Source organism: Triturus cristatus, chromosome 4_1 (genome assembly GCF_964204655.1).
Source record: "Triturus cristatus chromosome 4_1, aTriCri1.1, whole genome shotgun sequence".
NCBI classification, from domain to species: Eukaryota; Metazoa; Chordata; class Amphibia; order Caudata; family Salamandridae; genus Triturus; species Triturus cristatus.
The window spans coordinates 741,949,463-741,962,306 of record NC_140585.1 but is presented as its reverse complement, the minus strand read 5'-3'; the positions used below and the strand labels follow the sequence as shown (position 1 = coordinate 741,962,306).

The 12,844-nt window shown below is 46.8% G+C and overlaps 1 long non-coding RNA gene across 1 annotated transcript in view; it reads left to right on the top strand.

Annotated features, from left to right (window-relative positions):
• Positions 1 to 1,637: 1,637 nt before the first annotated feature.
• The window catches only part of LOC146855447 (uncharacterized), a 101,048-nt gene continuing 89,841 nt past the window's right edge, over positions 1,638 to 12,844 (top strand). Inside the window, exon 1 of the long non-coding RNA XR_014980838.1 lies at positions 1,638 to 1,689. This is a non-coding gene — a long non-coding RNA (uncharacterized LOC146855447). The remainder of the gene's footprint in view (positions 1,690 to 12,844) is intronic.

Here is a 12,844-nt window from a genome sequence, read left to right as displayed (position 1 = left end):
CAATGACTTTTTTCACTCGTCACACGTCCTGGAGCACGCTGAAACAGCTGGGAATTACACCGATTTAATAGTGGTTCCTCATTACTTTCAAATTATTTTTCTCCCTTTTCTCGAGGTTTCTGAGTCACTTCCCTTATTCCGGTGCCCTTTGTCTGCCCCCCCCCCGTTGTATCTACACTTCTTTCTCCTGCACACCCCATCTGCCCCATGCTCCTCCACCTTATCTTTTCCCCCCGCTCTGTCTCTCTCTGTGCCTCCTGCCATGTCTGCCCCTCTCGTTCCCTCCTTCTTCTTCAGATGTATTACCTTCCTACTCCCCTCCTTCTCCCAAAGAGCTCTTACTCCTTTCCTCCCCTTGTGAGTGCAAGCAATAGTCCCTATCTTTAGCAGAAATTATTTTCTATTTAATGGGTTTGCTTTTAGTAAATCCACTTATTTTATATTAAGCCATAAAGAAGTTAACTAATAAGAGGTCAAATGAAAATGTAATTAGAATTTCCTTACTCATTTTTTGAAAGAATGAATTGCTTCTTGATTAGTATAGCTTTATATACCCTGTGGCTTTGGGGCCAAGGCTTGACTCGAGGGGGAGTGCCGTGCCGTCGCCAGAGTAAGAATTAGAGCATCCCGCCCCGTATCCCGCAGCCCTTCAAGGACAGCGCCACTCGGAAGAGTTACATTCAGCGTTAATGGAAGTGAAACGCAATGATTTAAGGTCATTAGCTCAGTGCAAGCCGGATCAAGCCAACTCTTAAATGAAAGGAGTTTCACTCATTGAACATCGATCAATAGCGGAGGCTAAACAAGGACTGGAAGAGGAAGCAAACGAGGCGTGTCCGTATATTACCAAGTGTGAATGAGTTACAAGCTGACACTATGGTTTTTATAAGTAACATGGTGTATTTTATAATATGGCACTGACCATTAAGCTGATTTTGACTTTCAAATGTTGAAACCAGACTTGATTTTATAGCTAACAGGAATATGATACTGGTATACTAAATATTGGTTCTGACATATCGCATATGAATAAGGCTGTAATTAATTAATGAATATCAGAAATATATTTGTGAAATCCCCACCTGATGTACAGTCTTGTAGTTCCTCTTCCAACACCCCACGTAATGTACAACACCTCATTGTTTCCTAGCTAGGTTTGCACCATAAAAATATCAAGACAATAGACATATACATACGCCTACTACAGTGCTACGTGGCCTTACTGAAGGCAGCCTTTAGGAACACTCCTGTGAAAGGTTAAGTGCTGCTTTGTCTGAGTGCTACCATAATATGTGTATGTTAAAAATGGGATTCCTGGTTGGCTGAGGTATGCACCCAGGCCGGGCAGGAACCTCCACTCTTGTCAGGGTACCATAGATACACACTAAATGATAGATAACCTGTGCTCACCGTCTGGTAGCTTGGCACAGAGCTTATCTAACAAGCATTTGCAATGCAATAGGTCTCGCATTTATGCGAGTTTAAGCTATTAGCATTGTAAACGAGAATGCCTTTTATTTAAGTTTTAAAAACGAAAACAAAAATAAAAGGCATTGTTATTTGCAATGTGAATAGTTCAAACTCGCATAAATGCGAGACCTATTGCATTGCAAATGCTTGTTAAAGCTTACTGGCTGGAGAGGATCAAAGGTCTTGTATTTTGGTGATCACATCTACAGTGATTTAGCGGTAAGTGTTTTTTATTTTGCTACACTGCTATTTTTTTTTTATGAAACCTTTTTATTGGACTTTGCATATTTCATATAGGGTATACACTTTACAACATCGGCGATTGTTATTTAGCTTTAAGTGCATACATTGCCATTACACAACAGTGACAACAGAATGATTATTTGTCTTGGTGCGTGTAATATATGTGGATATGTATGGCTGTTTAATGAAAGTGGGTCTTGTGTTGGATTGTTTGATTCTTGGGTCTGGCTGGTGCACCCCTACTGTGCTTATGTTTAGCTGGAAAACATCCATTCGTTCTACCAAACTGGGGGAAAATAACTTGGGGAAATGGGGCTAGGAGTAAGGGCATTGGTCTTTACTGGTTTAATAACGCCAGGCATTGTTCATTCACCGGGACAAGTGTGGTGTTCCACTGGGGGTAGGGGGAAGGAGGGCCCACTTGGGAGGTTCTTGTGCGGTTCGGGGTATTACGGGGCTGGACACCGCTTGAGTGGCAGGTGGGGTTTCTGCAGGGGCATCTAGTACCTGCTTGAATTTATGCAGGAGTATCGACCACTCCATGGATATAGGGTGCCGTCGTGTCCCACGTGCCTCCTCTAGTTTGATAACATCCTCTTCAGCAGTGCCCCATTTCTTGACCACCCCCGCCATGCTGCAATCGGGGAACCATCAGGTGACTGCCAGTGTAATGTGATGCTTCGCTTTGCTAGGAGTAGGGCCAGTATCGCGAAACGGGTTTCCACCTTTTTCTGCTTATGTCGCTTAAATTTCTCCAGGGCACTAGCCTCCCACGTGGCAAGACCTGTTAGGCCTATGACCGTCCTTATCGTGGTGTGCACTTCTGCCCATTAGGATTGTAGGGTGGGGCAAGCCCATAACATATGGATGAATGAGGCATCAGTTGTGTGGCAGAGCGGGCAGTCAAATTGTGATGTAGGGAAAAAGCGCTTGAGTCGCTCCGGTCTGAGATACGCGCGGTGTAGTAAGTTGAATTGGATATTTTTGAAGCGCTGGTTACGCAATACTTTTTTGTGGTGTTCCAGGGCAACAAGACATTCATTGCTGGCCAAATTCCTCCCCCCACTTTAGTTGGAGTTGTGTTAGCGGCGTACGTGTAAGATCCATGATAGATTCATATATCCAGGTGATGAGGTTACTCCTTGTTCCCATATTTAGTATTACGTGTAGTACGGGGTGTGTTTTGGGCTCCCCCTCTGTTAAATCCCATGTCCTCCTACAGCTTGATACAAGCTGTCTGTGAAAGAGGAACTGTCTGGCTGGGAGCCTGCTCTCCTCCGTCAGGCCTTCGAACGAGGACAACTAGCCTTCTGTGAACAGGGCCTCCACCTTCGTGAGTGCATGTTCTGTCCATGTTAGTAATTGCCTAGTTGTGTAGTGTCCACGTCCCTTGGGGAGTCCCGCTAATGGTAGCAGTGGGGAATATATTGGTGCCGCTGTAGAGAGGTGATGGATTCTTAACATGCAGTATCTGGCCACCTTCACTAAGAGGGCGTGTGTTGGATTAGGTTTGGTCCCTGGAAGGAGCATTCGGGATATCTCCGGAGCAGACAGCAGCCCCCCTTGTTTTTCAGTCTCCTCTAGGTGACGCCCAGCTGTCCAATGCGAGAGCCACTGCAGCTGTGCCATGAGGAAGTAGGCCTCAAAGGAGGGGGCACCCAGCCCACCACTGTCGCAGCAGCTGTAATGCCGTCAGAGCTACTCTGCAATGGCCTTTCCCCCATATCAGCGATATCAGTATGGATTTTATCTCTCTAAAGAAGGTTCGCGGTGGGATCACCGGAACATTTACAAAGTAGTAGAGGAGCCGGGGCACCATTATCATTAGGTCTCTACATAGGAGACATTTAGCCGTCGTGCAGCACTTTTTCAAAGCACATACTTTTGCTTCTGGCGGCATACGCCTTGCGGGAGTGCACAGCGGCGCGCCCCAAGCACGAGTATGTGCTTTGAAAAAGAGCAGACTGCTCACTCCAGCGCGCGCGCACCACTCGCGGGTGCACCCCTCCGCCTCTCTCTCCCGCTGCAGCCTGCACGACTTTTTTTTTAACTTTCAGTGCGAGGCGCGCGCTTGTTTTCTTTCTCACTCTGCCATCTCTTCATCCCGTCACATACTTGATTCTTTTGCACCTGACCCTCATTTCCCTTTAGATCCTCAGCCTCCATTTTCATTCAAGTGCTCCCCATTCTCTTGTCTACTTTTGTCCTCCTGCACCAGCCACCTTTTCCCTGATTCAGTCTCTCTCACATCCTTGTGATCCTTCTCTCCAAACCCCACATTTCTCTCCTTTCCGCTCACACACATCCTTTTCTTCTATACTGCTTCCCTCTCACATGTCCATCGTTTCTTCTAAAAAGGGCCTCTCACATCCTTTCTCAAGCTCTCTCCAAAAAAGGGCCACCTTATCAACTTTTCTCCTTACCCATTTTCCGCTTTACCATTTCCACTTCTCTCCCAAAACCTTCTTCCATTTTCATTTACAAAATCTCCTCTCATTTCTTACCTTTTCCTCTCACACTTCTCTCTCTCTCTCATTTTCCCTCGCACACCCTCTCTCCCTTTTCTCACATCCCCTTCACACAATTCCTTATTTCAAACGTATCCTCTCAGGATTCGCTAATTCATCTTCCCTTGCCTCACCAACACTTGCCCTGCTCCAGTTCAGTCCACTTTCCTCTTTTGCTTCACACTTTTACATCTCTTCCCCTTTCCTCATTCCTCCTCACAAATGCCAGCTCTTTCTGTCCTGTTAATCTCACACAGTTTAGTCTGTTCCCCTGCCCTCGTTCTACACAAACTAATCTCTCTCCTTTGTCTGCTTTACACTCATGAACTACTTTAGCCCCCTTATCTCCCCTTCCTCTGCAGGTTTTAAGTCTTCTTTTTGATTATACACATTCTCTTCACTTCTCCACCTTACCTTTCACCCTCCAAAGCTACCCTCTCATGCTCATCTACCTAGCCTCGCCACACACTTGTTACATTCCGTTCCGTTTTCCCTTACCCACTTCACTATTTTTGAAAACTTTTGTCCTCAAAAGCTTCCCTTTCTCCCTTGCCATTACACACTTCCCTCTGTCCATTTGCCTGTTGCCCTTGCCTATTTCACCTCCTGACAGCCCTGATTTCTCCCTTCATCCACCTTTAAATATACACAGTGGCGACTGGAAATCTTTGAAAGTGGTGGGGTGCAAGTCGTGCCCCAAATTCGAGTGAGTGAAGAGAGCAAGCCCATATTTTCTAGGATGATTTTGGAGGTCCTTCCCTAAAGAAAATGTTGAAAAAGGGAGTCTGATAGTGAATTTCACATATGTCACAATTGCCACATAAATGTGTTCAGAAGCCATAGGCTCTGAAAGGGCACTCATCACTCCCACTCATACTCACTCACTTCCATGTCACTTTCACTCACACTTTTTCACACTCGCTCATTTTTACAGGGTGGGAGATAGTGAAGATTTGACTCCACCCTGTGATGAGATGGGAGACCGTGAGGTGACAGGGTCCTTGAAGGATAGAATGGGGTTTTTCAGGATTGACGCCTAAAGCGATGCTACAGTACGCATCTAAGTGCCTGCATCATCCATCAGACAAACAGACCACCTACCTCAGACTGCTGCTTGATCCTCCTAGCAAAGGTCAGCATTTTTCTAATGATCCCAATAGGCTAATATTTACTATTGGCGTGATAACACAGGGCCAGAGCACAACAAATGAGATGCCTCTGTGCCCATCAGGACCAGCCGCCACTGCCTCCTCATTTTGCTTCCCACTCTTTTCTTGTCCCTTCTACACTGCTGCTTCTCACACTCCACCCTGTCTCTATAGTGTTCCTCTCCACGCCTGCCACTACCTTCTCGCGTCATGCTGATCTCATCTCTCCTTACTCTCTCATACTCTTCCTCACTTTTCTCACGCCCCATATACTCACCTTTCTTTCATCCCTCTCCACGCCTCCAAAACGTCAATGTTGTCATTGACCTATTCACCGAACTATAACAGTTCTTTGTTTTATTCAGTTAATTTCTATTTTTTTTTACGTAAAGTAATATTTTATTATTATACTTAAAGTCAACCCACCACTCTGCATGGCCTTTGACCAACTCTACGCTGGCCTTTGGCAATGCACAGCGGGAGGATTTCACAGGGACTGGCCAGGTCTTGTGGCCAAACCACCCGGAAGCACCCAACCCCATGCCCTGTGTACAATTCCCAGGACGTAGCCAACCCCACGCCAAGCACTGCCTTTGGTCGTGCCTCATGTGGGGTTAGCCACAGAGCCTGTCTTGCAGCCAGGCCCTGCTTCCAACTCACCACAGAGAGTCAACCACACCCTGCGCACAGCCTTTGACTGTGTGCAGCGGGGCATTAGTCACAGGGCTTGGCCTGCTTTCAGGACTTGTGGCCAAATCCCCAGCAGGCTGACAACCCCCCACCGCACACAGCTTTTGGCGTGCGCAGTATAGGGTTTCCTAAAGAAGTCTAAAGAAAAGGCATGGGGATTTTGCTTTTGGACCCCATTTGTTCTCGGTCCCCGCTTAAGGAATCACCCTGAAACTTTCCAATCCAATCCAAAAACTTTATTCGACAGTATTGTCATAAAAGCAACACATACATACAATATTATTAAGACATAAATATTCTGAATTCTAAAAACATTAAAAGAAGATTAAACTTGGTGACTGTCGAATAAATTGACATAGAAATGGAAAAGGGAACATTCCCTTCATCTGTGAATAAAAAACCCCATATTTGATCGAAGAGTCTAGTCCAAATATGACAGAAGGTAGCTTGCCCGATATACTAGGGCCAAACTAGTTAAACGCTCTGGGACAACGCCCTGGATCTAATAGACCAAGCCCAACCTAGGAATTTGGCCATGGCTATTGCTATAGGCTGTAGAGGATCCATTGTAAGTATTCTTAGGGCCTCATCGTGCTTCTTAAAACCCAAAATCTTGTAGATAGGTATAATCCATTTTGCACAAGGTTTCTTATATAGTGGGCAAAAGAACAACAAGTGGCTAATGGATTCGTCTTTATCGATACATTTTGGGCAAGCTTTCTTATGAACCCCACCCCAACTGCCATTAAATGATCCTACGGATAGGGTGCCAATCCTCAGTTGGAAGTATAACTTCCTGTCATGTGGTTTCTCGATAAAGTCCCAATAATCTTCTAAAGCGGGCTTAGATTTCAACTCAAGAAACCTACCAGACAATTCTTGGCATGCACCCTTGGTACGCTTTGAAACCATTGTCAGGTCCCAGTATAACTCCTTTAGGACCTTCTTTGTGGGAAAAGAAGCATTTTGGGGGTCCTCCCAAAGATCACTTAAGCCTAATTTGGCCAACAGTGATCTTAAATCCCCCAGCCATTTGATCCTGTGGTGGTGATCAGAGTCCATCACGTCTTTGAGGCCTTTTGTATAGTGTGAGAGCTCGGGCGTACACCATAGTCTTCTCCAATATAGGAGGGGGCGAAGGTTGGCCAAATCCCTTATAGATTTCCTACCCATGTCTAGTAGTAGTGGGCACATAGAGTACTTTGAGGGACACCAATAGTCTTTCGCAAAAAAGAGTTTTCCGCTACAATTAAGGTGGTTAAATTCTGAAACCCCCAAAGTTCAGCACCGTAAAGGGTAGAACTTAAAACTTTAAGGCCATATATCTCCATTAATGGGCTGATTGGCTTGGTAAAGGAGGTATTGAAGTTAGCCACCAGAATCCCTGACTGTTGCTTATGCTTCAGGGCAGCTGATTTAATTTGCTTAGCCCAGCTCAAATCTGCCTGAAGTAAAACCCCCAGATAGGTGAATGCATCTACTTTTTCCAGAGGAACGTTGTTCATAAAAACCTTACCCCGGAAGGACTTGTGTTCATTAAAGGACATGAATTTTGTCTTGTCTGTGTTTATTATCAGACCACGAGACGAGCAAAAAGCTTCAAATCTACTCAGGGCCTTCTGTAATCCGCTGGGGGTCTTGGACACTATCAAGGTATCGTCCGCAAACATGAGGACTGGTATGCGTTTGTTTGCCAACACAGGAGCATCGGTGGGGAACTCCTGAAGGAAGTCAACCACCCCATTCACAAAGAGTGAAAACAGCGTAGGTGCAAGCACACAACCCTGCCGTACACCCCTTGCAACCGGGAATGAGTCGGTGACTTCGCCTTTTGCGCCCCACCTGACTCGTGCGTGATTATCCTCATGTAGACGAATGATCAAGGACAGCAAATCAGAAGGAATAGCTAATTTACTGAGAACGTCCCACAACCTTCGTCGCGGCACCAGTTCGAAAGCCGCCTTCAGATCAACAAATACCACGTATAGGGCTCCCTTTCCCAAAACAACGGTCTTCCAGTAGATGTTAATAAACCGGAAGACCTGGTCTATAGTGCTTATAAAGGGACGAAAACCAGCTTGAAGCGGGGAAAGAATGTTTTCCTCATCCATCCAAGACTGTATCTTATAAAGAATCAGATGCCCCATGATCTTTTGGATGGCGTCGATGAGACTAATTGGTCTGTAATTTTCCGCAACTGATTTATCGCCCTTTTTATAGACCGGTATAATCTCGGCCCCTTTCCAGGAGGCCGGGATCGGAGCCCCGCAAGAGATAGCATTTGCTAAATATCTAATGTACAGGCGCCAAGATGATTTATGATTTGTGAACACGTCCCTTGGAATGTTATCCATCCCGGGAGCACGGCCAGAGATGATGGTGTTCAAAGCTCTATCCACGTCTCCCAAAGTGAACACCTCACCGGAGTAGAATGTTTGCTCGAATGTCCCTGGGGACTATTCGTCCTCCAAGGAGGCATACTGGGGTTTGAAGTACTCCACCCAATGATGTTGGGGAACGTTATTTTGTGGGGGGTCCGGGATCCCCCCCGGTCCCATTTAAAAGTGTCCCAGAACGCTTTAGGGTTCCGCGACAAACAGGCAGCTTTAAGCTCGGACCATCTTGCCTGGTCCCAGGTTTTTGTTGCATCTTTAAGTGCTTGTTTATAAGAGGTGCGTGCCAACCTCAATCAATCAATCAATCAATCAGTTACATTTATAAAGCGCGCTACTCACCCGTAAGGGTCTCAAGGCGCTGGGGGGGAGGGGGGGTCAGTGCTCGTAGAGCCAGGTCTTGAGCTGCCTTCTGAAGGAGAGGTGGTCCTATATGGTGCGAAGGTGGCTGGGAAGGGAGTTCCAGGTCTTCGCTGCCAGAAAAGAGAAAGATCTTCCTCCGGCGGTGGCTTTGCGGATGCGGGGTACGGCTGCCAGGGCTTGTCCGGTCGAGCGTAGGGTGCGCGGAGGAGTGTAGAAGGAGACGCGGTGGTTGATGAGTTTTGGTCCGAGGTTGTGCAGGGCTTTGTGTGCGTGGGTGAGGAGTCTGAAGGTGATCCTCTTGTTGACTGGGAGCCAGTGAAGTTTCTTCAGGTGTCCGGAGATGTGGTGGTGGCGGGGTATGTTCAGGATGAGTCGTGCGGCAGCGTTCTGGATTCGTTGCAGTTTCCTCTGCAGCTTGATGGTGATGCGGGCGTACAGAGTGTTCCCATAGTCCAAGCGACTGGTGACGAGGGCGTGGGTGACGGTCTTCCTGGTGTCGGTGGGGATCCAGTGGAAGATCTTGCGGAGCATGCGGAGGGTGTTGAAGCATGCCGAGGTCATCGAATTGACCTGTCTGGTCATGGAGAGGGATGAGTCCAGGATGAAGCCAAGGTTGCGTGCGTGGTCGGTGGGTTGGGGAGTGCTGCCCAGGGCGGGAGGCCACCAGGAGTCGTCCCAGGCGGAGGGTGTAGGGCCGAGTATGAGGACCTCCGTCTTCTCTGTGTTCAGTTTAAGCCGGCTGTCTGTCATCCAGTTCGCTACTTCCTTCATGCCTTCGTGTAGTCTGGTTCTAGCTGAGGTGGGGTTGTTGGTGAGGGATAAGATGAGCTGGGTCTCGTCGGCGTAGGATATGAGGTCGAGTCCGTGTTTTCGTGCGATGTTCGCCAGGGGGGTCATGTAGATGTTGAAGAGGGTGAGGCTGAGGGAGGATCCTTGGGGGACGCCGCAGATGATCTCTGTGGCTGTGGATCTGGATCACCTTCACCCAGGGCTAACCCCAGGTTTCTTCGCATCTGTCGACAATTGACGGAGAACCATCCCTCTGTTTTATTTCCTTTCCTCTTAGCCTGCCCACACCCCGCAGGTCTACAAAAGAACAATTTAAGTTTCTCAAACAGGGCTGTATGCATCTCAGTAAATTGAGTCAGGGGGATTGGGTTTCCCTCTCCTGAAGCCCAGACATCCAACACCCTGACCATCTCGGAATTCATCTTCGACAGTGTCTCCTGGGATCTGGAGACGTTTTCCCTCCGCAGATGACGTATGTCATTAGACACCACTAAACCTAAATGTCCCTCCGCTGGGCTAGCTGGCATTGCTCCACCCAAGAAACCCTCCAATGTGACAACAAGAGGGTCATGATCACTTTCTATTCGGGTGACTACAGCCATATCCTTCACACAATGCCAAAGGGACAAACCTATCAATACATAATCTATGCGACTTGCCCTACGCCCATTGTTGAATGTGTTTGCTCCTATCATATCAGAGGGTGTGCGTCCATTTACGGCCCTCAGTTTGTATCTGAGGCACAATCCAGATATTTGGATTGCCGCATCTGACCATTTTTTTATAGGCTCAACCTCTAATGGGGGTATACCCCAAATTTCATCCTCCTCCGCCATAAGATTGTAGACAGTATCACCCAAAGGTTCAAACGTTGTGTTAAAATCCCCGACAACCAACAACTCGAAATCCCTTTGGATATTATCCAACAGTCTTTCCAACGATGTTATAACATGGGAACAGCGACCACCAGGCAATCCTCTTGCGTAAACATTAAAAATGTATAGAGAGGGGCTTTGATCTCGGCTAATTTTTATGGCAAGGATGTCATTACAATTTGTAGGTATTTGGGTAACCTTGCAGCAAAGTGTCTGTCGTACCCATATAACCAGGCCCCCCATAGGGCGGCCCTTTGCTTGTTTAGTCGCATTGACCTGGAAAGATAAATATCCTTGGCGAAAAAGGGCGCTATTGCCCAAGTTTCCTGAAAGAAACATAAATCATGTTTGTCGATAAACTCTACCCATTCGGGGTGTGCCATCTTAGAACCCAACCCTGCAATATTCCAGGATAAAAGTTTTAAAGTTGGGGAACTTTGGATAGATGGGGTATTTAACATGGTAGAACGCCCAGAGGTCGGGAAAGAGCCTAAAACCAATGGTAACCCCTCAGATGGTTCCATATTATTACCCCCAATTGTCCCTGTAAATGATAAAGACCCTATAATAGAATAGCTAGAGGCACATGGGTTTCCTTGAATCATATCGAAATTGGGCCTACCTTCACTAGGGGGGGCGGGGCCTTTGGGAGTGGGAGTTGAATTATTTTCAAAAGGTGTAATTTGTAGTCAATCACACTCCTCTAAACCGGATAGTGCTTCATATCTATTTCCCAACTGAACACCCGATCCACCCCTCGGCCACCCCGTCATGTTGGACCTACAAGCCCAAGACTGCTGGAAACTTTGAAAGGGGGCAGGGTAGAAGAATGTTAGAGGGACCGGTCTTATCTTGGAGGCCATGCCTTGGTAATGTTCTCTACATGTATGCCCCCCTGCTCTGGGATCCCCGAAGTTAATAATGATACAATCCCCTCGATTGACTTCTGTCTTTGCCCAACCCAATCCACCCTTCTCGCGAATAAGATTTTAGCCTTAACTCCTTGTGGGAGAGGGCGATTTTTGTTCAACCAATGAATACACTTATTTTTCAAATCAGTGTATTCCTCTTGTTGGCCAGGTCTCAATGGCGGGACTCCTGTCAAAATGCACACATAAGGGTTGGATGCGGGGGGAAGATCAATACATGGAAGGCTAACTGGGGATATGTCATAGGAACCCCTAGTGCCCCTAACAATAGATGTGATAGGTGGGCCGGAAACCACGGAACTTGCACCAGCCCTAGTGGGATCGATTGTGCCGGTTTCGACCAGGGAAGAAACCCTAGGAGTAGGGGCATTCAAAGTCACGACTGGGGGACTACCAGATTGGGCTAATTGAGAGGAAAGCGCCAACAAATTAAGGTTGGTGCCAGGGATAGGCTTGGGCAATTCCACCACATGTTGTCCCTTCCCACCACTATCACCTGATCGCGCATTACCCATGGAATTAACTTCACCACCCTCAATCAGGTCCAGTCTATTTTCGATCATGGTTAGTCTTTTGAAAATAGGCTTGCAAAATCCACTAATTAGCCATTCGATTCGATCCCAAATAGCCTGTGGCAAATCTGGGGGAATATCTGGCTCTAAGGACTTTGCTAGGTCTGGCTCATTCAACTGAATAGGAGAATTTTCGACATTAATCTCCAAAGGAACTTGTGTTCCACAGGGAATTTCAAATGGGGCAGTTGTCTTCTGAATTTTTGATTTCCTACCCTTCTGGGCTGTGCTTTTGCGCTTCCTTTTGACTACAGGCAAGGGATATGCTAATTTTGCAACTCGTTTATAGCAAGTTCTGGGGTTTTTCTCCTTAGGGTCTGGTGAAAAGCTGCCAACTAAGGAGACTATAGAGACTGGAGAGCACACAGAGGGAGATACAATTACAGGAATATTTCCCCCCTCCCTACTAGGAATACAGGGGGCTGGATAAGCTGTCTGTGGCATCTTTCATTTCTATGGTTGGTTACTGTGTATGACATACTGGCAATGTTGCTATGTATGACATGTTGGGGTTCTAAGAATGTATGGGTGGTTATGTTCTCATTAAGCAGTTGAAGCTGATGAGAGGCGGTTGGATAGGATCTTCTTTTGGAATAAAGACCTTACTTCATTCCTACATTTGAAGCCTGCTTGAATTATTACACTGGCGTAGTCGGCAGCTTTAAACGACGAAGGAGATCTTAACACCCTTCATTCTTTGAAAAGATCGTGGATTGCAAGATTTAAGGCAACGTATACTTTCAATGCTTGATGACTTTAAATTTTCATCCTCTTCGCTTTGAGTAAAGAGGTAGCGGTGTGCTCGACACACAGTGCTCGCTCTTAATGTTGTGGTCTGAGCTGGGAGCGTTCGGTGTGTACCGCT